The sequence below is a fragment of the Myotis nattereri genome (genome assembly GCF_964212035.1).
Source record: "Myotis nattereri genome assembly, chromosome: 2".
Classification (NCBI taxonomy): Eukaryota; Metazoa; Chordata; class Mammalia; order Chiroptera; family Vespertilionidae; genus Myotis; species Myotis nattereri.
Window position 1 is genome coordinate 123,185,054 of NC_138076.1, and position 15,370 is coordinate 123,200,423.

The 15,370-nt window shown below is 42.5% G+C and overlaps 1 long non-coding RNA gene across 1 annotated transcript; it reads right to left on the minus strand.

The window, feature by feature from the left end:
- Window positions 1-6,528: 6,528 nt before the first annotated feature.
- Window positions 6,529-13,404, minus strand: LOC308513256. The gene is made up of 4 exons (XR_013995523.1): window positions 13,224-13,404; window positions 12,081-12,160; window positions 7,877-8,060; window positions 6,529-7,603 (listed from the first exon to the last, which is right to left on the minus strand). It is a non-coding gene; the product is annotated as an uncharacterized lncRNA (long non-coding RNA).
- Window positions 13,405-15,370: the final 1,966 nt, after the last annotated feature.

A 15,370-nucleotide genomic window follows, 5' to 3' on the forward strand; every position in this document is an offset into this window, starting at 1 on the left:
GGCTGTTTGCAGGTTGGCCACGGCCCCCAGCCACCCAAGCTCCCAGTAGAGCTCCCAGTAACTGGAAGCAGGTATCTGGGATTTATTTATCTTCTATAATTAAAACTTTGTTGCCGTGAGCAGAGGCCACAACCGACCAGGGCAGGCGGGAAGCTGGCTTCCTCCATTGCCGGGGCAACCAAGTCTCCTGCTTGCTCCAGCTCCATGGCTGCCAGCCGCCATCTTGGTTGGGTTAATTTGCATGTAATCGCTCTGATTGGCTGATGGGCATGGCTTGCGGCATAGCAGAGGTTCAGTCAATTTGCATGTTTCTCCTTTATTAGATTAGAATAGTGACCCAGTGCATGAAATTTGTGCACATTGAGAAGGAATTAATTACAGGAAATATTTTAATATTGTTATTTGCCCTTTCTCTATAGTAAAAGTGTGAGAAATAAAAGGAAATGAGTACATTCTATATGAAAATAATACATAATTTTATTAATAAATAATAACAACAAAGTCACGATATAAAAACAATATTGATGCAAATAGTGACTGATAAAGTGATTAAACTTATTCTACTATCTCCCTGTATACCACGTTAAGAGTGAAAACACTTTCAGAGTGCTTGACTAATTTCCCCTGGGATAAAGTATTTACAACTTTAACTTTAACATCCCATGCTCTTCGAACTTCAGAGTATGCAACATATAACTGCCCATGTGCGAAAATGGGTTCAGGTAGGAATATTCATACTTTATCTAGAGTAGCGGTGGGCAAACTACGACCTGCGGGCCGGATCCGGCCCGTTTGAAATGAATAAAACTGAAAAAAAAAAAAAAAAGACCGTACCCTTTTATGTTATAATGTTTACTTTGAATTTATATTAGTTCACACGAACACTCCATCCATGGTTTTGTTCCGGCACTCCGGTCCAGTTTATTTGTTTTGTTTTTATATTTTATTGAGTTTTTACAGAGAGGAAAGGAGAGAGATAGAGAGAAACATCGATGAGAGAGAAACATCGACCTGGTGCCTCCTGCGCACCCCCCACTGGGGATGTGCCCGCAACCAAGGTACATGCCCTTGACGGGAATCGAACCTGGGACCCTTCAGTCCGCAAGCCGACGCTCTATCCACTGAGCCAAACCGGTCTCGGCCCCGGTCCAGTTTAAGAACCCATTGTGGCCCTGAGTCAAAAAGTTTGCCCACCCCTGGTCTAGAGTTTGTCCTTGTGATTTATTGATAGTCATTGCAAATGCTGGCATCATGGGAAACTGTCGTTGAATTAATTTAAATGGTAGGCCAGTGTCAGATGGGGACAAATCAATTCTTGGAATCAGAACAACCTCTCCCTCTGCAGATCCTGTTAATACTTCAGCTTCGATAATGTTAGGTCGTAATCTTTTGATAATAAATCTGGTACCATTACAAAGACCCCATTTACTATTACGATTTCTCAATAGCATGATGATTGCACGCACTTTATATTTTAATTTAAGACACGGCATTCCTGAAGGAGTAATACTATTAAGAAATTCAATGCGAATGTTTTCCTTTTCAGTATCATCTGTTGAGTCAACGGAATCATCACTCAAATATGTGTGAAATTCTCCATCAAGTATATCCAAAATTTCTTCATTTAATTTTTGAACATGCTCATTTTTTGAACAAAAAATTGCATGTTTAGATATATTTTTAATATTATCTATAGATATACTATTTCCAAAGGTGGCTTTAATAATAGATCCGTTACAAATCATTTCATGGGGGATTTCAATAATATCCATTCCTAAATGAAAACTGCTATCAAGTTTTCCTTCTCCAAGTTTGACTAACCATTCACTATAAGCAGAATCCTCTGATCTCATATTTGTTTTAAGAGACAACTTTCTAAAATATCCCTAATCATCACAGTACTTTGAACTTGAGTGTACTATGGCCGATCGCATAGCATGTGGTACAGTACTGAGGCATTGTTGAAAATCCCCTTTGAGAAGGAGAATTTCCCAACGAAATGCAACATTCAAATTCATAATTTCTCTTAGTAATCTGTCTATGGCGATTATAGCATGACTAGATGCCATCGTGCATTCATCAAGAGAAGTTGGGCCTTTTTAATGGTTTTAGCAGCTTCATTCTTTATATCAAGTCTAGAAATTGAAGTTTCATTTAATGGAATGGGTAATTTATATGTGGAATGAAAGGTTCTTCCACCAAGAAGTAAATTTGCAGCAATTCCTGTAGATGCTGTGGGCAAAACAGTACCACCACAACCTCTAATATAATGTGTTAAAACCTTTTACAGATATGTTTTTCTACTACCACCTGGACCATCCAAGAAAAAGCACTTGGGGTGTACAGTTTGCTCTTTGATGGCTGAAGTTATAGTCTGAAAGGCTGCCAACTGTTCATCATTCAGAAAATTTATCAAAACCTCTGCCTGTTGTTGCTCATACAATTCATCACATGTATTTGCATTCATTAATAAAGGACAGTCCTGAAGTTTGAAATGTGAACATTTCATTCCATGCAATGTGAATACCTCCTGAATTTCGTTAAGGGCATGAATTTCACAGTTCACACAGGCACCTTCTCTTCAGTGTAATTTCCAACAGAAATCTTCAATAAAATGAGATTTAGTCTCAACTTATAATTTGTCTGAGCTGAAGGACATCCAAACACACATATGCATGCAAAAAGTTGCCGTAGTTGTTTAGGCATATTAAGGAAGATTGCATCGTCAGTCGTATCTTTCCAGATACTGTTGTCAAGTAATAATCCTTGGTGTTTAGCAGCTTCATGAAATGTATCATAAGTTAAACCTCCTACAGTTCGCAGATCCTCAAAACTTATCGCAACTTTTACATGCAGAAGCAAAAGTCTAAGGTAATATCGTTCTGGTTCTCTAAAGCTCACAGAGAACAGTCTACCTGATACTTTATTCCCACCCTTTCGGTGTTTTGTCCACAAAGAATTATTAAACACATAATGCTGTGGAACCTCCCAAAATAATAATTATGTGCTTCAGAGTCTTCTCTATTCAATAAGAACCAAGCCATCAAAGTCGACTTATGCCTTTTAGCCCTATCCAAAACTTCAGCAAAATCATCGGCATGAAAATACAAATGCTGATCATTTGGCAAATGAATAGCTAATCTTGTGACTGCATGAGATTGGACATGCATTTGCATTCCAAAAAGTCTACAAACAGCCTCAGGAGTGCTCACATACCTGGAATCAATGAAATCCTGTACTTCGTCATGATTGATAATATTTTTTTTTCAGAAATTTGAATATTTGCACAAGCATGCCCTTTATAGATGTATTTAAATAGATATTTGAGACTTCTCATTGATGCACACACTTCAACATTTATATGACAGTTATATTAGAGACACAAATACAGGTTATAAGGGACAATCCAAGTATTATCGACAATTTTATTTCCAATAGAAATGGTACTACCAGATCTTTGTTTGTATTTGGGATATCCATCAATATTTCCAATGGTCGCATTTTGAAATTCTTTTGGATATCCCTTTGAACATTTTCCATTTTCCATACATGAACTATTTGGATTTTGTATTCCACATGGTCCATGTACCATATTTGATTTTACAATTTGAAAAAGTCGAGGACACTGGTCCTCATCTGGAATTTCTGCCTTAACTATACGGTCAATGTCATCTTCTGAATGTAATTTGGACTCACTATCTAATATCAATAATATGTGAGCGTGAGGCAGTCCACATTTCTGAAATTCAATGACATGAATCTTAGCTATTACTTTGCCAAATAAATGGAATTTACATATATCATTTAAAAGAGCGCTCCGCTTAATATTAAAAACTCTGGCTACCAGGTCAGGTCCGTTTTCAACTTTTTGCCAGCGTTGTAAATTGTTTGTGATATCTGCCCATTTGGGGTTGCATGTCATGGTTATAAATAAATTGGGCCTGCCATACTTCGTTACAATTGCCATAGCATCCTGATATCGCTGCTGCATATTTCTGGGACTACACTGAAGAGATGATGGAAGTATTATCATTTTACCAATCGGCACATTGTCACTTTCAGATCTAGATTTGAATAATCCATCAAACCACTATATTTTTCAACTCTCAACTTAGATTGGTTTGCTTTGATGAAATTTATCCGATTGGCCTCCATTTTTGAATACGAATCCACAATAAACTGTTAATTTTCCTGCATTTAAAATAGAATTGAACGTATCCCTCACAGAGAGATGAAATCATAATACTGCATTTGTTTGACCCGTGTCCTTACATTTTGCCTAGTATTATTGTCGATTACACTGTTGTCTCTAAGTCTTAATGCAGTATCTGTTCCCCAGCCTTTTTCACCATGAGGAAAAAGAATAGAATATGTCATTGCATCTAATGTAGGAAACAGGATACTGATTTGTTTCATTTTAGTGGCACTTGGATTATTGGGATCTGGTTTACAATGAATGAGCAAGTCCCTTTCAAAAGGAGGTTCTCCATCTTTGTTTCTGAATATGACAGCAACCTCGGTTACACGGGGAGAATTATATCTACCTGGGTCACAGTTATGATCGTATTTAATTGCCATTGTTACTGCTGTGGGAGCAATACCTTTTGCTGCTACTTCAGACTGGGCTTCCTATTCTACCTCATGTAGCATCTTGTACGATTTTGTTAATTCATTTATTTCATGCATGAGGTTGTTGATGTTGATCATGAGAATTTCTAAGCAGCCCTGATTTCCTGGCATTGCTAATCTTTTACTTGTAGCTTCGGCTGTATCCAAAATATAGAGTTGAGCAAACTTCCGAGAAACACCATCCAAAGGATGTAAAGTTCCAGTATGGTGATAAACTTTTCCAGGTATTCTAAAATAGTATGGCCCATACCATGATAGCGATGCAATATTTGCACCCATGGAAGCAAATGCAAAAGAACTATTTATGGATCGAATATTTTTCATGAAATTTTTACGGTCAGAATCCTCATTTGTCATTAATCTTTTTAAATATGGCAGGTAATCTGGAAAATGTGTATCATTTGGACAGACTTTCCCTTTGCTACAACATCAAGTAAATTTCCCATCAGATGGTTTTTCAACAGAGAAATTTAGGGATCGGCAAAATTCACATTGAACAGTCATTCCACCACACCTGTGTTCGAGAATTGCATCCTCATGTACAACATTTTTGCTGAGAAGGCAGTTCCTACCAGTATTGGTAGTACTTGTTGATGACTGTTCTCTAGACTGTCATCACCACCGCCTTCTTTCAACCTGAAAGGCACGTGGTTTTAGACATTTTCTGTCGATGACATCGGTGTTTTTCAGCTTCACAGTGATGTTTTTCTAGTAGCTGGTCTTCAGATATATTCTGTAGCAGGCGCAGCCTTCTTTCAAGATCAGACGCAGGTTGCTCTTCAGACATTTTCTATCGATAACGCAGGCATCGTTCGGCTGCAGAACTACCTTGTATCAACAGTTCTTCTTTGGACATAGTCCCACCTCTCTACTGTCATGGTCTGAGACACAGGGGAATGAGAGTCTTGGCTGTCAGGCCGCTGACAGCTGTGTGACCAACGGCTGATTCTGGCTAATTCTGTGGGGGTGGGACTTCCTCCTCCCTGCTGTCAGTTTCCACAGCTGTGATGAGGAAGCTGGATGACAGAGGGAACCACGCCACCCAAGACACCAGTTTACTCGCTCTACTGGACCCTGTGGGCAGCATCTCGCCCATCCCCGATCTGGGACCCGGACCCCGCAGGTGGTGTCTGGCGCTACCCGGCCTGACTCCCGGGTGGTGTCGGGTGCTGCCCACCCAAGCTACCCTTTCCCCGGTCTGGAACCCGCACCACGTGGGTGGCTTCTGGAGCTTCCCACCCACCTCCCCAGGTCCTGATCTGGGGCCCGGACCACAGGGGTTGTGTCTGGCACTGCCCGCCCTGCCTTTCCCGCATCCTCAATCAGGGGCCCAGACTCCACGGGCGGCATCTGGAGCTGCCCGTCCATCTCCCCCGTCCTCAATCTGGGGCCCGAACCCCGCGGGTGGCTTCTGGCGCTGACCGCCCTGCCTTCCCGGGTCCCCGTTCTGGGGCATGGACCCCACAGGCGGTGTCTTTCGCTGCCCGGCCTGTCTCCCTGGGTCCCGTTCTGGAGCCAAGACCGACTGGCAGCGTCTGATGCTGCCCGCCACACCTGGGTATGCAAATTTAACTGCCATCTTTGTTGGGTTAATTTGCATAGTAACTCTGTTTGGCTGGTGGGTGTAGCAAAGGTACGGTCAATTAGCATCTTTCCCTTTATTAGTGTAGATAGATGACTTAGTATTTGCACATAACCTATGCACATCCTCCCATATACTTTAAATCATGTGTAGATTACTTATGATAATATAATGTGAATGTTATATAAATAATTGCTATACTATATTGTTTAGGGAATAATAATAAGAAAAAAGTCTCTACATGTTCAGCAACTGTCATAGGTCTAACTACATAGTACATGTCAGCAACAAGGTAGCTTTTTCCCCCCAATATTTTTGATCTGGAGTTGGTTGAACCCATGGGTGCAGGACCCACAGACAAGGGCCAACTGTAGTTTTGGACAAGGTGAACATCTGCATCATATTGACAGACTACTGGATGATGTGTGTGGAATTAGCATAAGCATATTAAAAACTAAACAAGCTTTTAAAAGGCAATTACTATCTCTAGAAAAATAACATTATTCCATGAAAAAACAATCATAGTATAATGACTTAGCAGAGACTAAAAACAGCTAATGACATCAGGAGTGACAGGGAAAAGGGATGGTAAGAAAGCTATATCTTATCCATCACAAGAGGAAGGTACCAATCACTAAAATCCACAAATCAGGAAACAAGAGCACATAGGTTATAATTTCAAAATGTGCTATGAGAAAAGTACATTTCTTAAGAAACAGACAAAAGAATTAAAAGCACCAGCCCATCACGCCAAATTTGATAAATTTGACTTTTTTTAAAAAAATGTTTTCATTTATTTCAGAGAGAGGAATGGAGAGGGAGAGAGAGAAACATTAATGAGAAAGAAACATTGATCAGCTATTTTCTGCATGCCCCTACTGGGGTTCAACCCACAAACGAGGCATGTGCCCTGACCGGGAATCAAGCCAGTAACTTCCTGGTACATGGGACAATGCTCAACCAACTGAGCCCAACCTGGCAGGGCAATAAATTTCTATGTTGCTCCCTGAAGGAGAACCACTGCCATTCAAATTCTCCTTAGCCTGTAGCCTAACTTCCCTTAGAACCCGGGGTTGTGTTTAACAATTTAATAGAGGGAAGTGAGCATTACTCAGAAAGGTAAACTGAGAAAACTACTTTGCCCAACTCCAAACCATGAAAATCTCTGCAGAGGCAAATAAACCTCTGACTAGTCGTAATCAGGGTCTCCCAAGAGCCCTCTTGGGGCAACTGTTCATACTTACAGTGCCAGCTGGACTCTCAAATATCCCAATCTTGCCATCCTCCAACACCTGGTACAGCACTGTCATGAAGTCTATCTGGATGGAATAGGGTGTGAAGGGAAAAGGGAAATGGATGCCACCGATCTCCTGGTTTTTATCAGCCGTGATCCTAAGGGGAGAAAAATATCTGGTAGTTCGCTGATGAACCAGGAAGAACGGACTTGAAATTTAGAATAGTTCTTAAGAGCAGTCTCAATACTGATTACGGATTTTCTCCTTAGGCTCTACATTATTTGGCAAGCAGAGATCATGTTCTCCATCATGTGCATATCCCCATGAAGCCACACCAAATTATGCAATCCACCCAGCGACATTTATCACAAAGGGCTCTAGAAGAATGCAGAATACGAAAGCCCTTATACAGAAACTCTCTGCATTTCACCTGAGGTACTTTTGCTGCCTGGATAGCCTTCTAATGCCTCTTCGAGAGGCTTGGAGATTTCCTCTCAAAGACCTGTGCCCTGGGATCAAAGATGTTGCCTGTATTCACTTCTGCAGCAGTCTTCCCTCACTTCTGCACAGGGCGGTAATTGCATGACGAATGCTGCTTTATCCTGATGGGAGACCTGGAAATAGAATCATGACACACAGGCAGAGAATTACAAGTACAATTACAGTTTTTCTGACATGGCACAGGTTAATGTACATAACTTTATTTTACAGACACCATTAGTTTGCTGCTTAGTTCATTCTACCTTCCATTTCTGTACAAACCAGAGCTGCCTCCAAAAAATGTTTTGGCCTCAAGAATCAGAGGGAACCAAGATGGCGGCATAGGTTAACACCGGAGTTTGCTGCCTTGAACAACTACTTCAAAAGTGAAACTAAAAAACGAAATGGACATCACCCAGAACCACTGGAACCCTGGCTGAGTGGAAGTCCTACAACTAGGAGGAAAGAGAAACGCATACGGACACTCAGAGGAGGCGCAGTGCTGAATTCAAATTCTGAGGTGCAGAGTGCGCAGAGCGGGCTGGCGGCGGAGGGCGAGGTTGGCGTTTTCAATCGGGAGGGAGTCGCAGACTCTGAGCTCCAGATACAGGCGAGTCTTTAGGGACCCAGACTCAAACGGGAGAAGCGGGACTGTCTGGCTTCGGTCAGAGCGAGTGCAGCTTTCTCTCCGAGGTTTGCAGCGGGTGCTGGGACTCAGAGATGTAGAGCCCCTGGGGACAGGACTGAGAGCCGCCATAACTGCTCTCTCTGGCCCACCCTATTGATCCTGTGCGACCCGCCCCGCCCAAGCCCTGCACAGAGGCATTTGCCGGATAGCCTCAGGCAAAGGCTAGATTAGCACCTCCCTAGAGGACAGAAGTTCTCTCACTGCAGACACAGCTGATTCTCATAGCCACTTGGCCTGGAGGTCAAACCCCCCCAGGTATTAGCTACAACAATCAAGGTTTAACTATAAGACTGCGCACAAAGACCACTAGGGGGTGCACCAAGGAAGCATAACAAAATGCGGAGACAAAGAAACAGGACAAAATTGTCAATGGAAGATATAGAGTTCAGAACCACACTTTTAAGGCCCCTCAAGAACTGTTTAGAAGCCGCCGATAAACTTAATGAGATCTACAAGAAAACTAATGAGACCCTCGATGTTATATTGGGGAACCAACTAGAAATTAAGCATACACGGACTGAAATAACGAATATTATACAGACTCCCGACAGCAGACAAGAGGAGCGCAAGAATCCAGTCAATGATTTGAAATGCGAGGAAGCAAAAAACACCCAACCGGAGGGGCGGAATGAAAAAGAATCCAAAAATGCGAGGATAGTGTAAGGAGCCTCTGGGACAGCTTCAAGCGTACCAACATCAGAATTATAGGGGTGCCAGAAGATGAGAGAGAGCAAGATATTGAAAACCTATTTGAAGAAATAATGACAGAAAACTTCCTCCACCTGGTGAAAGAAATGGACTTACACGTCCAAGAAGCATGGAGAACCCCAAACAAAAGGAATCCAAAGAGGACCACACCAAGACACATCATAATTAAAATGCCAAGAGCAAAAGATAAAGAGAGAATCTTAAAAACAGCAAGAGAAAGAAACTCAGTTACCTACAAGGGAATACCCATACGACTGTCAGCTGATTTCTCAACAGAAACTTTGCAGGCCAGAAGGGAGTGGCAAGAAATATTCAAAGTGATGAATGCCAAGAACCTACAACCAAGATTACTTTACCCAGCAAAGCTATCATTCAGAATTGAAGGTCAGATAAAGAGCTTCACAGATAAGGAAAAGCTAAAGGAGTTCATCACCACCAAACCAGGATTATATGAAATGCTGAAAGGTATCCTTTAAGAAGAGGAAGAGGAAGAAACAGGTAAAGATACAAATTATGAACAACAAATATGCATCTATCAACAAGTGAATCTAAGAATCAAGTGAATAAATAATTTGATGAACAGATTGAACTGGTGATTATAATAGAATCAGGGACATAGAAAGGGAATGGACTGACTATTCTTGTGGGGGAAAGGGGTGTGGGAGATGCGGGAAGAGACTGGACAAAAATCGTGAACCTATGGATGAGGACAGTGGGTGGGGAGTGAGGGCGGAGGGTGGGGTGGGAACTGGGAGGAGGGGAGTTATGGGGGGGAAAAAAGAGGAACAAATGTAATAATCTGAACAATAAAGATTTAATTTAAGAAAAAAAGAAAAAAAAGAATCAGAGCCTTCTGTCTGGCTCCTGCCCTTTTAAAACAGATCAATGGTCAGCCGACAGATATCTAAGGCATCCAGCCTGATCTTATCAGCTCTGCACTTTCTGTCCCTCCCCAGGGGATGAGGAGTCCTCAAAGACAGCTCAGCTCCTCAGGAAGTCTCTCCCTTTAGTTGGCCCCCATACAGTGCTCAAACACCCTCCCTCCAAATACGTGTGCATGCACACACGCAGGCCGCTCTATGGAAAGTCACTCTTTGATGTCATTACCCTGCATTTAATTTCTTCATAGTTCTTAGCACTCAACTCAATTCATTTAGTCCTCCCCACTACAGTATAAGATGCATAAAAGAAAGAACTCTGTCTGTCTTGTTCTTGCCTGCCCCTAGCACTCACCATGCCAGGTGCTGTGACAAGTAGCAGGGATTCAATAAAAATTTGATGAATATACAGCAAGCTTGACATGGGGGCTGTAGGTGGAGGTTTCTGTTATAGAAACCTCTTCAGAGGTGTCAGTGGAGGATGTCCCATAACTTAAATATCTAGTGCAAGGCCAGTTCTTTAGTCGTTTCAAACTGTCTTCATATAACCTCACAACAACCATGTGGTCAGTATTATTACTAGCTCTATTTTACAGATGAAGAAACTGACAGAAAGATTAAGTCACTTGCCCACTTGGTGTGGCTCAGTGGTTGGGTATTGATCTATGACACTAGGAGTCACGATTCAAATCACGGTCAGGGCACATGTCTGGGTTGCAGGTTCCATCCACAGTAGGAGGTGTGCAGAAGGCAGCGATCAGTGATTTTCTCTCCCTTTCCCTTCCTCTCTGAAATCCATAAAAAATTTGTTTTCAAAACAAAAAGTTAAGTGACATGTCGATAGTCACATAGCAATTGCCTGAATCCAAGATTTGAACGCACATCTGCCAGACCTTCAAGCTCCTAAGCTTTGTATTTCCTCATTCTTCTCTCACCAGGGTAAGGTGAAAATAGACTTGTTTACCAAACTTTAGGAATAACAACAGGAAACAATACAGAAAAAAAGTAATGACTGACCTAGCTGGTTTGGCTCAGTGGATAGAGCGCCGGCATGTGGACCAAAGGGTCCCAGGTTTGATTCCAGTCAAGGGCACATACCTCAGTTGCAGGCTCTTCCCCGGCCCAGGCCCTGGTTGGGGCATGTGCAGGAGGCAACCCATTGATATGTTTCTCTGACATCGATATTTCCCTATCTTTCCCTCTCTCTTCCACTTTCTCTAAAAATCAATGGAAAAATATCCTCGGGTGAGGATTAAAAGAAAAAAAAAAGTAATTATTATTTCACTCCCCGTGGATGGTAATTATGGATCTCATTATTCCAGAAACAGCACAAGCTAAGTCAGAAGTTAAAGAAGGTTTTAGATAAATCCACAAATAGTAGATACACTATGTGTGCTTTAAGAATGCTTGGTGTAGCTTTTTCTGACCTCTTCAGATTGGCTGCCTGAAGGACAACCATGACCTTCCACACAAGTTCTCCCTACAATTCCCCACCAGTGCTAAGGCACAAACCTCATGCTCATTAAATGAGGTAATAAGAGGTTATGTGGAAGTGTAAGTTTTGAAAGTGTTCATTTTCTTCAGTCTTCAATTATTACTTGTTCTTTACTTGGGGATAAACTATCGCTACAGACTGAACTGTGTCCCACCCTCCCTCAAACTCATGTGTTAAAGCCCTAACCCCCAACATGAGACTCTATTTTATTTGGAGGAGGGCTTTTAGGAGGCAATTAACATAAAATGAAAAGGGTGATTAAGATTAAATTAAGGTATAACAGTGGGCCCTAATCCTTATTAAAATTGGTGGCCTTCTTGGAGTAAGAGAGAGCTCTCTCCTTACCAGCCATGTGAGGACAAGTACTAGTAAGAAAGGAACCGACCTTCTGCAAGACAGGAAAAGGGTCCTGGACAGGGAACAGAATAGGCTGGACCTTAATCTTCGGCTTCCCAGCTTCTAGAACTGTGAGGGGAAAAAAACAAAACAAAACAAAGAACTGTGGCCCTGGCCAGTCTGCTAAGTGGTTAGAGCATCAGCTTGCAGCCCCAAGGGTCCTGGTCAAGGGTACCTCAGTGGCAAGTTCCCCAGCCCTGGTAGGGGCGGGAGCAACCAATCTGTTTCTCTCCCATGCTGTTTCTCTCTCTCCCCCTCTCCTACTTCCTTTCCACTCTCTCTAGAAATCAATGGGGAAAATATCCTCGGGTGAGAATTAAACAGAACAAAAACAAACAAACAAATACTCTGTTGTTTCAGCCACCCAATGTATGGCATTTTGTTATGGCAGCCAGAGAAGACAGAAACAATTTAAAAGCACAATCCCCATTTTAAGCCCCTAAAATGCTTTAACTTCACACACCTGGGAGACAACACAGCCCCAAAAGAACACGTTTTCTGCACCTACAGTTAATCCAGGCACAGCACCAGCGGGGCTGCAATGCTCCCACAGCAGGGGACATGGCCCGGCCTCCCACCTCCAGCCTCAGAGCTCTCACATCCTGTAGAAAAAACCTGCTACTTGGTGTTTTATCCACTTTTCATTGCACATCCTCCAACAATCTGGTCAATTCCATTCAACCGAACCCTCTTGACTGGACCCCACTCCACCTTGCTTTTCTGAAGGGCAGAGCCATTAACAGTATGGGCTCTGAGGTCAGGCTTCTAAATTTGGGACCCCAGCTGTATTCTTGCCTAAGTTAATAGCCCTAACCCTCAGTTTCCCCGCGTGTAAAGGAGAGACAGATAAAACTGCATATCCATAAGGTTGCAGTGACCACTAAATAAGTAACTTATAAAAAGCGGTTAGCACAGATGGGTTACTGAAGTCCCTGGTGCGTGTTAGTTATTATTACTCCAAAGCACCACTCCAGTTCAACTGCAGATCCCGCCCTCACTCACCTCCCATTCGCCCTTGCACGGGTTTCTCGCCTATCAATCACACGTTAGCTCCGCCCCTCCGTGCCGGAAAGGTTTTCCCCGCTCCCGACGCCCCCCGCCCCTCCGCAAACAGCCACTGGTTAGCACTTACACCGGAGGACGTCCTTTCTCATGTAGGTTCTCCTCGTCCTAAGCTTTGTTACCACGCGACACCGTGACCACTCTCTTCTCGGGCAAGACAGCTTCGCTTCAGGCCAGGCGGCTGAGGTATGAGAGATGAGGTCGTGGAGCTTAAGAGGAGCGTGCAGCGTTGCCACGCCCCGCGCCACTGCGCGTGCTCCCTTGGGGACTTGGGCGTGGTCTCTTTTTGCACCACTGCGCCTGCGCGGCTGGCTCCTGCAGTGACTGTTTCCTGGAGATAGGAAAGCTGCAGGTGGTGGACCCTGGGCCAGCCTTTCTGACCACACACAGCCTTTGGGCTTAATGCTAACCTGCGACCTCCCTTGCAGTCCTGCCCTGTGCAGGATGTTTGATCCTCCGCCTATTGGCGCAGATGTTCTAATCTCCACAGATGATTGGCTGGAAGAAATGGGCTCATATTTACCAAACACTGCAGGCAAAAAGGCTAGCAGAAAATTGAGAAACCAGTATTCTGATCCTCGCTCTTGCCAGGCCTTAATATGTGAACGTGTTATTTTTACCTCTGAATGGACAGTACTCGCCTCAACTGGGTTGTACAGTAACCTGGACGTCATTTTTTTCCAATTTCAATTGTCATGCAATATGATATTAGTTTCAGGAGTACAACAATACTGATTGGACATTTATGTGACTTACCTAGTGATCACACAATTAAATCTAGTACCCTTCTGACACCATACTTACCTATTAAAATCTTATTGACTTTCCTGTATGCTCTACTTTACTTCTCCTTGACTGTTTTTATAACTGGCAATTTTTTAAATATATATTTTTATAGATTTCAGAGAGGAAGGGGAGGGAGAGAGAGACAAAAACATCAATGATGAGCATCATTGATTGGCTGTCTCCTGCACTGGGGATCACCTGCAACCCAAGCATGTGCCCTGACTGGGAATCGAACCTGGAACGCTGAGTCCAAAGGGGGATGCTGTATCCACTGAGCCAGACCACATAGGGCTATAACTGGCAATTTGTACTTAATTTCTTCACCTTTTTCCTGAACCCCCTTCCATCTGGCAACCAACGATTTGTTCTCTATGTGATTTTGTTTTGGTTTTGCTTGTTTGTTCGTTTTGTAAATTCCCCATATGAATGAAATCCTGTGTTGTTTGTCTTATTTCACTTAGAATAATACCCTCTCGGCCTATCCGTGTTGTTGCAAGTGGCAAGATTTCATTCCTTTTTATGATTGAGTCATATTCCATTATATATGTACCACATCTTCCTTATCAATCTATGGATGGACACTTAGGCTGCTTCCATATCTTGTTTCTTGTAATAATGGTGCAATGAGCATAGGGCTGCATATATCTTTTCAAATTAGTGTCTTGGATTCCTTTAGATAAATATCCAGAAGTGGATTTTTTGGTCATAAAGTAGTTCTATTTTAAATTTTTTTGAGGACCCTCAGTACTGTTTTCTACAGTGGCTGCACCAATTTACAATCTTACCAATAAAGCACAAGGATTCCCTTTTCTACATCATTGCCAACATTTGTTTGTTGATTTAATGATGATAGCCATTCTGACAGGGGTGAGGAGATATCTCATTGTGGTTTTAATTTAATTTACTTTGCTTTCCCAGATGATTCATGATGTTTGTTGAGCATCTTTTCATATGTCTAATAGCCATATGTATGCCCTCCTTAGATAAGTGTCTAATGAGGTCCATTGCACATTTTTAAATTGGGTTGTTTGGGGTTTTTTGGTGTTGATGTATCATTGGCAAATATGTTCTCCTGTTCAGTGGGTGGCCTTTTCTTTTTGTTGGTTGTTTCCTTTGCTGTCCAAAAACTTTTTGTTTGACAGTCCCATTTCCTTTCTTTTCTTGTTTCCCTTCCCGGACGAGATAACCACCCCCCTCCCCGCCCCCCTGCCACACACACACACAAAATCATTAAGAGCAATGTCAAAGTGTTTACTGCCTATGTTTTCTTCTAGATGGTTTATGGTTTCAGGTCTTACATTTAAGTCTTTAATCCACTTTAGTTTATTGTTGGATATGTTATAAGAAAGCAATCCAGCTTCATTCTTTTGCATGCATCTGTCCAGTTTTCCCAACACCGTTTATCGAAGAGGCTGTCTTCACCGCATTGAA